The following is a 10,299-nucleotide window of genomic DNA, read 5'->3' on the forward strand; positions in this document are numbered from 1 at the left end:
ATGCCGTTTCAAAGAGGCTGCTGACACTGACCCTGGCACATACAGGCCAGGCAGGCCACCGTGCTCTTGTTTAAACAGGCGCTTTTCATAGATCCTGAAAAAAAAGAATATGAAATCGCCTTAAATACAGCCCACAGACAACGCTCTGAGGCGATTTGCAATGACATCGAGTAGCTTTAAAACCTTGTGAGCCCGGGATTTTTTCTTTTTCTTTTTTTCTGTGTGTGTGTGTGTGTGTGTGTGTGTGTGTGTGTGTGTGTGTCTGTAGGAAAAAAATCTCGGGTCGGAAGACCGGGCTAATTCAGCAAATGGATTAATCGAACTATCGAACTGATGGAATCAAGGTGAATATGATAAATACACACGAACGTGATTGTCACAGCAGCCTTCACACTTCCATGCATCCAGCCCCCCACCCCCCACGCGACTATCCATAGTGTAAATAAACAGCCAGCTGCCACTCCTAGTGAAGTCCTCAGCTAGAGAACTGTCTGTGCACGACTAATACGGCTACAACCTGGATACCTGACACATCGGTAACACTAGGAGCTTTTCCAGTTTGGACTAAAAAGGTAGTGCAACGTCATACACTTGTGATGTCACGGCCTTGGATGCTGCGCCAGCCTCCACTGGACACCCATGCACGGGGCACAGCCAGAGCCGAGCCCACCGCCGGACCTCCGCGGGGCGGCTGCCCGAGAGCCCTTCCCTTGGGGCTGGGAAGAGATCGGCTCGGGGAAACTGACACAGAAGTCGGGACTGCAGGCGAGCCCGGGCGCTGCTGGCTCTCTCTGAGCAGGAGGCATGCCGATCAGATGGAGATTTTAACCCAGCGATACATAAAAAGGAAGGGTTTAGAGATGCCTTTTCCCCTTTCTTTCTCCATGGTTAGTTAATGATAAAGCCCCCCTTCCCTCTCTTCCCTTCCCTTCTCCGTTTTTCTCCTTTGTGTACTATTGTGTCTGCACTTCGGGCTCATGACCCCTCCCCCCCACAAGTGTTCTGCTTTGTGCTCCCCCATCCGAAGTTTTCCCTCCGGACACGTCTGTTTCCCTGAGATCTCCTCCTCCACCCCATCCCAAGCGTTTCCAAGAAGCTGATCCGCAGCTGAAAGCAAGGAGCCCTCTGGATCTGCGTGCAGCGGCTGGTCAGTCTCCTGCTGTCTAACGCGGGGGAACAAGAATCCATCCCGCACTAGTTTTGGGGAGGGGGATAGCAGGGTTAAAACAATAACTAAGAACATCCCAACCTCCCCAAACACACGCGCATATACACACATACACTTGCCTGTGGCTGAGGTTACAGATTCGCTTTACCAAACCTGTGAGTATCCCGGACTGGCAAGTCTCCCGTGGAAAGACCCCGGCTTGAGTGGGACCCACGCTCCCACTGCGTGTGTGCAGCAGCTTGCACACCTTTTACACCTGTGCAAAGGGCACACAGCGTGTGCATAGCCCAGGGTTATCCCTTGGGCCGAGCCCGTTATTCCCAGCTCAGCCTGACCTCTGCCAGGCAGATCTTCCTCTCTCGGGATTACAAAGCAAGGAGTCGATCCCGCAGACCCCGCGAGCTGGGGACCTGTGTTGCTCGCGCCAGTACAGGTTTGCGTAGCTGGACCTGACATCCCACCTTCTTCCCAAGAGCTGGACGCGGAGAGAAGTATGGAGCTCCCTCTTCCGCCCAGCAGCAGTATCCTGAGGCCAAGCCTCTTCCCCAAGCAAACATAGGAGCTGAGTCCAAACGCCTCTTCTCCCCACTGCGGGGAAGTTTCTGGGTGAAATCCTGCCCCGTTGCACTCAGCTACACTTCTGCTGCAGTGAGCGGTGTCAGGCGGATCTCACCCATCACAGATCCATTTCTCCCCAGATCTAAGAAACAGCTTCTCTCTGCGGGAATAATAACTCTTCCTTTACAGATACTTTCTCTCGCGCCCCACACACACACACACACACACACACACACACACCCTTTTCCCAAGCCTGATTGTTCCCAGAGATAGATCTAGCCCCAGCCCCTCCATTACCTGTTGCAAGTCCCTTCCCTTCCCCACTCCCAGCACTGCATAAGCTACTCTCTCCGCAAACCCGACAGCTTTTCTCCGTCCCAGCCGGGTGCATGGTGCAGGAATACATTCCCACCTGTGCAGCTGATTTTTCCCCCGTCTCCTTCTTCTCCCCATCCCTGGAGCGTCTGTGCTTTGGGGTATTTTGTTGAAACCGGGTGAAAACTATTTATTGGGTGTACTCTCTAGCCCTTCCCTCCACAGAACAGTTTTCATGATTGGAAAAGAAACACTGAAGGGGCTGCTGTAAAACAAATTACTCGGATCTAAACAGCAGCTCGGAAAAAAAAAGAAAGAAAAGATCTAACCCGAACATCCCGAGTCCACCCCAAACTCAATTGCAATTAATAACGATTTTTCTCGTCCCTCTCAGATTAAGCCCGTTTGCTTGTGGTCCTGCCCTGTACACACCCGTACCCCAAGCGACATAGACAATCTCGCCTTTCCTAATCCAAACACATCCAAGCAATGAGCCAGCTCAGTCCGCTGGAAAGAAGCAGAAATCAAAATGAGAAACTGGGAGCTCGCCTCTGGAGGAGCTGTCTTGGAAAAGTCTTGACATTTTCCTGGAAAAAAGGAGTTGGGGGGGGGGGGTCGGGGGACAGGGGGTGGTGGTATGACCAGTAAATTACAGCCCAGGTATCATCCCTTTTTTGGTGCTTCCCCTTACATTTATTTTTGCTTAAAGAGGAGAGCTGGGACACTGAATTTCCTTCCTTTTATGGTCGTTTCCTTACGGATCATCCTTTCCCCAGCCCAGGTCCCACGGGGCTGTTTTAACTCTGTCTTCTCTGTTAAGCACATGAACTCAAATGTGAAGGACCAACGAGTTATAATAGAATCACAAAAAATTAGGGTTGGAAGGGACCTCAGGAGGTCATCTAGTCCAACCCCCTGCTCAGAGCTGGAGCATCCCCAATTAGATTATCCCAGCTAAGACCCTGTCTTCTCGTGTCTTAAAAGCCTGCAAGGATGGAGATTCCACAACCTCTCAGAGCAACCTGTTCCGGTGTTTTATTACCCTCCCAGGGAGAAAGTTTTTCCTAATATGTAACCTAAACTTCCCTTGCTGCAACTTGAGCCCATTGCTCCTTGTTCTGTTTTCTGCCCGCACTGAGAACAGTCCAGCCCCATCCTCTTTGGAACCAACCTTCAGGTAGTTGAAGGCTACTATTAAATGCCCCCAGTCTTCTCTTCTCCAGCTAAAATAAGCCCGGTTCTCTCAGACTCTCCTCAGAAGTCATGTGCCACAGTCCCCCAACCATTTCCAATGATCTCTGTTGGACTCTTTTCCATTTGTCCACATCCTTACTGTAGTGGGGGCCCCCAAACTGGACACAGGACTCCAGATGTGACCTCACTAGTTCCCAAAAGAGGGAAAGAATCACCTCCCTCCATCTGCTCCTACTAATACAGCCCAGGATGCGGTTAGGCTTTTTCACACTGTTGGCTCTCTGTAACCCCCAGGTCCTTTTTTGCTGATTAGCCGGTGGGTCGGTCCCAGCCTATACTGGTGCATGGGGTTGTTCTGTTCTAGAGTGCTGGACTTTGCACTTGAGCTTGTTGACCTTCAGATTTCTTTTGGTCCCATAAAGTTCTCAAAAGGCACTGTCTTCCCAGTGCAGGTGAGCCCCAACGAAGCCCAGTCTCCAACTCGTGGGGCACCCAGTGCGTGCGTGCGTGTATTGCAGAGCTTAGGGGAGGGGGGTGGGGGAGAGAGAACTGAAGCAAACTTCTCTTTTTGGTTGCTGGAAATCAGACCCGGCACGGAGAGCAAGAAAGGACTGAGAACACGGGTTTCACGCCAAGAGACGGCGTGTGGGCACACACCTGAATGGCTCGGGAATGAAGGCATAGAGGAAGGCAAGGGGCAAAGGCTGAAGCCAGTGTCACATGCCAGCCTCTGCCCAGGGGTTCCGAGCTGGTTTGCTGTGCTTGGACCCTCTCGCTGCCCTACGCCCAAAGGGAAATGGCCATAAACTTCTTTGTCATAGTAAAGACGGTTCATGTCTTTAGAAGATGGGCACTGAGGGCTGAAATAAGTTCCCAAAGACCATCTGTACATTTAGGCAGTCTGAGAGCGAGTAAGAAGCTAAAGGGAAAGCTACAGCGAAGCCTGGGGGGGACGGGCAGAAAGCTGTGGGGAAGGAAGGTTTCAGACCAGGCTCTCAGCTCACCTCCAGCCCCCGCTTCTTGTTACTGACACGCGCTGCCTAAAACGCTAAACCAAGACAAAAAAAGATGCTTTAATCAGGGCAGACCATCTACCTGGTCCCACCCTCATGGGAAGCATGCGGATGCCTGTTCGTAGCCAGGACCACAGAAGGTGCGACTGACTCTGGGTAGCGCTTTGAGATGTATGTGGCTCCTCAATCTGGCCTAGGCATGGAGATTCAGTGTAGGCGCTGACAACTCCCAGCATTCAAAATCAAGCGTAATCCCCCATGATACCGGCGTCCTTCTGTATTTATTTAGGAACAATAATACACCTCAGGTGCCTTTTCTTTCAGACACACACACACACGGACACACGCGCGCGCACACACTTGCCCAAAGGGGAGCCTCGCTGCAGCCTCTCCGCCCTGCCCTCGGGAAGTCTGCTCCTTGGGCACCGCTGCAGGCTGCCCCGCCCCATGCGGTTCTGGTGCTCCGGCCCAGCCACGGCAGGGCATTGCCACAGGCACCTGCGGGCCGGTCCCAACCCTATTCCTAGAGAAAGGAGACCTAAGTATTGGGGTTCCCCCACGCACTTTTTCTCGGTCTCTATTTCTAGCCGGTTTGCTCGTGACCCGAAGTGCCCCATGCTCCGCCGGCAGAGCTCCATGCCAGGAGCAGGCGGCAATGGCTTTCCAAGGGGCCACCATTATAAAGCGCGCAAGAGGAGTCTGCCCCCGGCCCTGCCAACCCGTTTTCCTTGCACCCTGCTGCTCGTCCCGCTCCCAGGCAGCCTCAAGGGGCTGCAGATGAGCCGAGTGGGGCTGCCCCGTGGGCGTGGAAGTTAAAAGGGTGAAATCCCCGCGGAGCTGAATGGCAGCGCGATGCCGCCGGCCCGGGCTGGCCCCGCCGCCCCGCCTGGGCAGCCCTGCCACCGCCGAGACAGGGTTGCGAGCCGGGGCAGCCCTCCCCGCAGTACATAACGACCGGGCACCTAGAAGTTAGATGAGCACCTTGCCGGGGTCATCTGACCCCGGTGCTCTTTCCTGCCAAGGCAGGGGGTCGGACTAGATGATCTACCTAGGTCCCTTCCGACTCCAGCTACTATGAAACTATGAAACATCCTCATTAAAAAGCCCGATCTGAGCGGCGACGCCCCCGTGACGGGCAAGACAAAGGTGCTGGAGCTGGAGATTTCCTATGCAGGCCCGTTTCTTCCGAGGGAGTGCTGGTGACACCCCAAGGCTGAGCATCCTGACGTGAGCTCAGGGGCTTGGGATGAGAAGGAGCAGGAGAGGCCTCCGGCAGGGCAGTGAAGCACTGGAACAGGCTACCCAGGGAGGTGGTGGAGGATCCATCCTCGGAGGGTTTGAAGACACCGGGACACACAAGGATGATCTAACTGGGGATGGTCCTACTTTGAGCAGGGGGTGGGATGAGATGCCCTCCTGAGGTCCCCTCATTTTCTATGATTCTCTAATTGTAAGAAAGTGACCAGCCAAGTTGCTGTGCGCTGTACCAGGAGTTCTCAACCTTTTTTTGGACCAGGACACATTTGTAAACATCCATGGCCAGTCCCAACCCAGTGCCCCTCACTCCTGACCCGCTGCCCCCAGTCCTCAGTGTGTGGAGCAGGGGGTGGGGCATGGGGGTCCCCAAGCAGCCCCTCACAGGCTGGCATTCTGCCTGCCTGCAAGGGGAAAGCCACTGTTTCTCACTTTTTTCTCTTTTAAAGGAAAATTCATTTTTAAAGTTTGATTGCAACCCTTTCAGAGTTTCTTGCCACCCACAGGTTGAGAAATATTGTTGTATAGCCATAGTGACTCTGTAAAGTTCAGTAACTTTCTCATATTGCTCCCACCAGCCTTGCCTGTACTTACTCCCTTTCCATTGCCCTCTATCAAAGCCCTCCCCTCCTAGTTCCTAGCCCACTGGGAAAATTGTTCTACCTCATACACACACTCCTTCCAACCCAGATTAGTGACTCTGATGGGTGATTTGAGGGTTGGGGGGGAGTAGTTGTGGGCTCTGAAGTTCCATAGAAATGAATTGTCATAACCATGTCCCTGGATATGGTGTGCCCCTACCTTCCCCCTCTCCAACAAGTTTGGCACAGGATCTGCTGGGTCCCACCCACAACCTTTCCCCAGAGCCATTCCAGGAGACTGCAGTGCTGAGTCTGGAGGGGCTGCAGGTTCTGCCCTCTAAGTCTTGTTTTAAGCCCAGGGACTCTGGTGTTTGAATCAACCTCCAGGGAGGGCCAAAAGGCAAAGCATCCCACCCCCCTACAGTCTCCTGCAGCAGGCTTGGTCAGTTTGGGTGCCTCTGCCCCTGTGCTGTGGGCTGGGTCAGCTCCAGCAGGACTTCAGTGTGGATTGCATCCCTCAATGTGATTACTGGGATTGTTTTAGCAGGGAATCAGAGGTGAGATCTTGCTCTATCCATGGGGGATGAATCAGGAATTGACCCATTCCCAGTAGTGGTTGGAGCCTGGATTACTCCCGGCAGGATCTGATTTACGACATCTCAGCATAAAGAAAGTAATCCCTTTCCCTCTGGATTCCTTGTTCATATGTGGGAAGCCCTTCTCCCTCTCCTCAGTGTACCTAAAGAGAAACCCAGAACATGTTTGGCTTTAAGCAGAAAGTGGAAGAGATCGGGAAAGAGCCAAAAATAGCCAAACAGCGACACCCAGCACAGGAAAATGTGTAAATCACCCAGATGGGAAAAGCCTCCTGGCTGTGGAAAGCTGCCAGCGCAGCCAAGCTGGAAAGGAGAGTCAGACCTTACAAAGCATGGCCAGTGAGCATGGGCTTGTAGCCCTGTCTGCAAAGGGAGAGATTTAAACACATCAGAATCAGTCATCTGCATACACATGGGTACTCAGGCCAAGCCTTTCCCCTTAAGCAAAATCAAGCATTGTACCAGCTGTTTTCCCCTTGTTACCAAAGCTTTGCAGCACTGTCAGGCAGCATGGGGCATAGAGAATAGGTCAGCCTTCCCAAAGCCCTGGGGATCTCAGGGCACCAGGCTTCATCAGACTTCATGTTAGGCACAGGAAGATTCAGTGTCTGCTTCCAAGATTAGTCAGAACCAAAGCAGTCCCTGGGTGCAAGGAACTCACCTATTGGTCCACTTCAATGTTGCAGGCCTCTGAGCAAGCTGTTATTCTGTTCTTGTTCGGAGGATTTATTGTAGTTCAAAGTCTATCTATCTGTCTGTCTGGAGAAACAACTCAATGTGAAACCTCACCTAGTTAGGACTCTGACCTCTCTTCTCTGCCACTGATTTGCTCTGTAACTTCTGACCATGTCACTTAAGTCACAATTTCCCCATGTGCCACAAGGGAACAGGACTGAGGCCTCATTTATTCATTCTCTAAGCTACTGATCTGGAGATCCTGGCTTTGCCTTTCCTGGTCCGGATCATGGACAGTTCTATAATTTTGAAAAGGAGGATGCATTATCACATATAAACCAACACACATTTTCCTAGAGTTAAAAAGAAACTAGAAGCTTTATTAATATACTAGGGGCTCAGGGCTGTATTATTCAATTTAAGATTAAGGCAAAAACAAATATAACTTCATTGGAATGAGTTAAAAAAATCTGCAGGGCAGTAAAATAGGAGTTTCCCCAATAGGAGCAGCTAATAGACAGCAGAATTGCAAAACAAAGGATAGCTTGATTGGTGGAGCAGCAAGAGTTTATAAAAAAGAAAAGGTCCTTAACATCTGTGGAATGATGAGTTTAGAAGGATTAGGTAGATTATAATAAGCCATGAAATTAATTGACTCCCCCAGCACTGCCTAACCAGAAATGCTGCTGCCACTGCCAGGCAGTTGGTTTTAATTTTTGGGTGGAGCAGAAATCAAAGTCGGGAGCAAGTGCTCACCCGTCCCCACCCTTCACCCCCTTCTGATCCATCCCTTGTCCTGACCTTTGTCCACTTGACATTCGGGATTTGATTTTCAGAGTTTCATTCTGCTTCTCTTTTGTACTATGTATTACAGTGTATAGGTTTTACCTTTTGCCAGATATGTTTTGGCTGTACTTCTCTGCCTATGCTTTTTTGGTGCTGCTTTGGGAGATAGGTTGTGCCTCTGCTTCTGCATATTACTAGATATGGATATTTTTTCCATTGTGTATGTATTCCTATTGTGCAAATAGCAAAGATGTCTGGTAGAATGGTTGCATAATTGGTTTCAATACATAACACAACAAGCTGTAACTTGTTATTTGTTGCTTATATTGTAGCCAACATCAGTTATGTGCATAAATGGTTTTAGTGCATAGCATCTTTTGGCTGTACTGTATACTTTGTAAACTAATTGTGCCCTCTTTAACTAGTTATTTCTTAAACTGAATAAGAGCTGAAATACTTGGTAGTGTCAACTTCAAGGCTGCTATTAGAGTCAGAAGTTCTCTGCCAAGTAAGGTAAGGAACTTTAATGAGATGCAGTTTGCTTAGCAGGTTGTTCTTGTAGGGGATGGGCCTTCTTTATACTGATTTCTTTTAAGTGCATGGTCATTTTACAGCCCGAAGGGAGTACATTACATTGGGTGTTTGACTTGAAAATAGCCTGATATTTAGAGGCGTTGAGCACCCAGCTGAAAATGTTGGCAACTGCAGGGCTTAAGGTGACTCAGTGTGGTACAAAACACTGAGTGACCAAAATAAATGGAAACTATGAGAATTTTGGCCATAATCTTTCTTCTTAAAAATGGTTAACATGAGGGAATAAAAATCCTAAATTAAGCTTCTCCAAACCATGATATTGATATTAAAATAATAATTTTAAAATATAACGAGGCTTGGTGTTTGAAACTTTCTGGTAGTTGAAACTTTTGGATGCAGTTGGATTACATTTTTCAGCTTTTGTTTTTGCAATTTTGGGGGTTATATACTTACTTTCCTTTTAATGAAAAAGTGAAATTTTCTCCCCCTGCAGAACTCAGGGATTTAGGAAAACACCAAATACTTTGAGATGTAAAATAAAATTGCAACTGATAATCCCCCCAAATATTCCACTATAAAAATCATGCATGAGTCCACCTGCTTTGATTCTACCTACACAAGTTAATTGCAGAACTGGTCTCTACTGCCACAGGGCTGTTCTACCAATTAATAAATGAGTGTGTGTACTGCTCTTTGACTATGTAAAACTCTGCTCTAAGTAGACTCATAAAATAATGTGTCATAAAATAGACATAATCATTCAATCATCATCAGGGAATAATGTTTTATATTGTCAGGCAAACTATGTAAAAATGCCTATATAAAATAAAGAAATCTAGAAGGGCATTTTCAAATTTCCTGTAGCTTCCACACTATCAAAAGAAGTTTCTTAGGGAAAGGAGACCAATCAACAAACAATTCAATTTGCAAAGAAAAACACCTAGTGCCACCTAGTGGAGAACAGCCAGCATCTTGTTATAAGCTCCGTTGCAATAATAACAACAAATACTTGTAACTCACATTTAATATCAAAATTTGAAAATAAAAATAAAATGCTTATAAATGTCAGAACACCATTTTATTTATCAAATCAAAAGTGCAGTTTGTTGCCATGTACTATGCCACTTTAGACGGAGTGTTTCAGACTTTAACATACAAAATAAAATTAGACCTTCAAAACACTGAATAGGAAAACTTGGAAAAAATCCCTGGGTGCTGGTGATTCATTTGGTAGTGCATTCAACATGGGACCTGCAAAGACTTACACATGAGACTAATTTTATGTACTTTGAGAAGTCCCATTAAAGTAAATCCCTAAAAAGGAAAAGGTCCAGCAACATAAGCTGCAGTGAGTTTTTGAGACCATTGATGTTCTTGAAGATTTCTAACTAATGGGAAATCATACAAGCAATCTAATTCTGGCTACTGGGTATGGTTTGGTTCAACCATGCTCGTAGTATGGGAAACAAGCAAGAGGAATTTACCCTTCTGCTGGCTGACACCAACCCAGACATAGTGGGGATCACTGAAACATGGTGGGACCCAACATATGACTGGGCGGTGAATATCAAGGGCTACAGGCTGTACAGGTGGGACAGGACAGGGAGGAAAGGTGGGGGTGTGGC

The sequence above is a fragment of the Crocodylus siamensis genome, chromosome 2 (genome assembly GCF_052110815.1).
Source record: "Crocodylus siamensis isolate JL-2025a chromosome 2, ASM5211081v1, whole genome shotgun sequence".
NCBI classification, from domain to species: domain Eukaryota; kingdom Metazoa; phylum Chordata; order Crocodylia; family Crocodylidae; genus Crocodylus; species Crocodylus siamensis.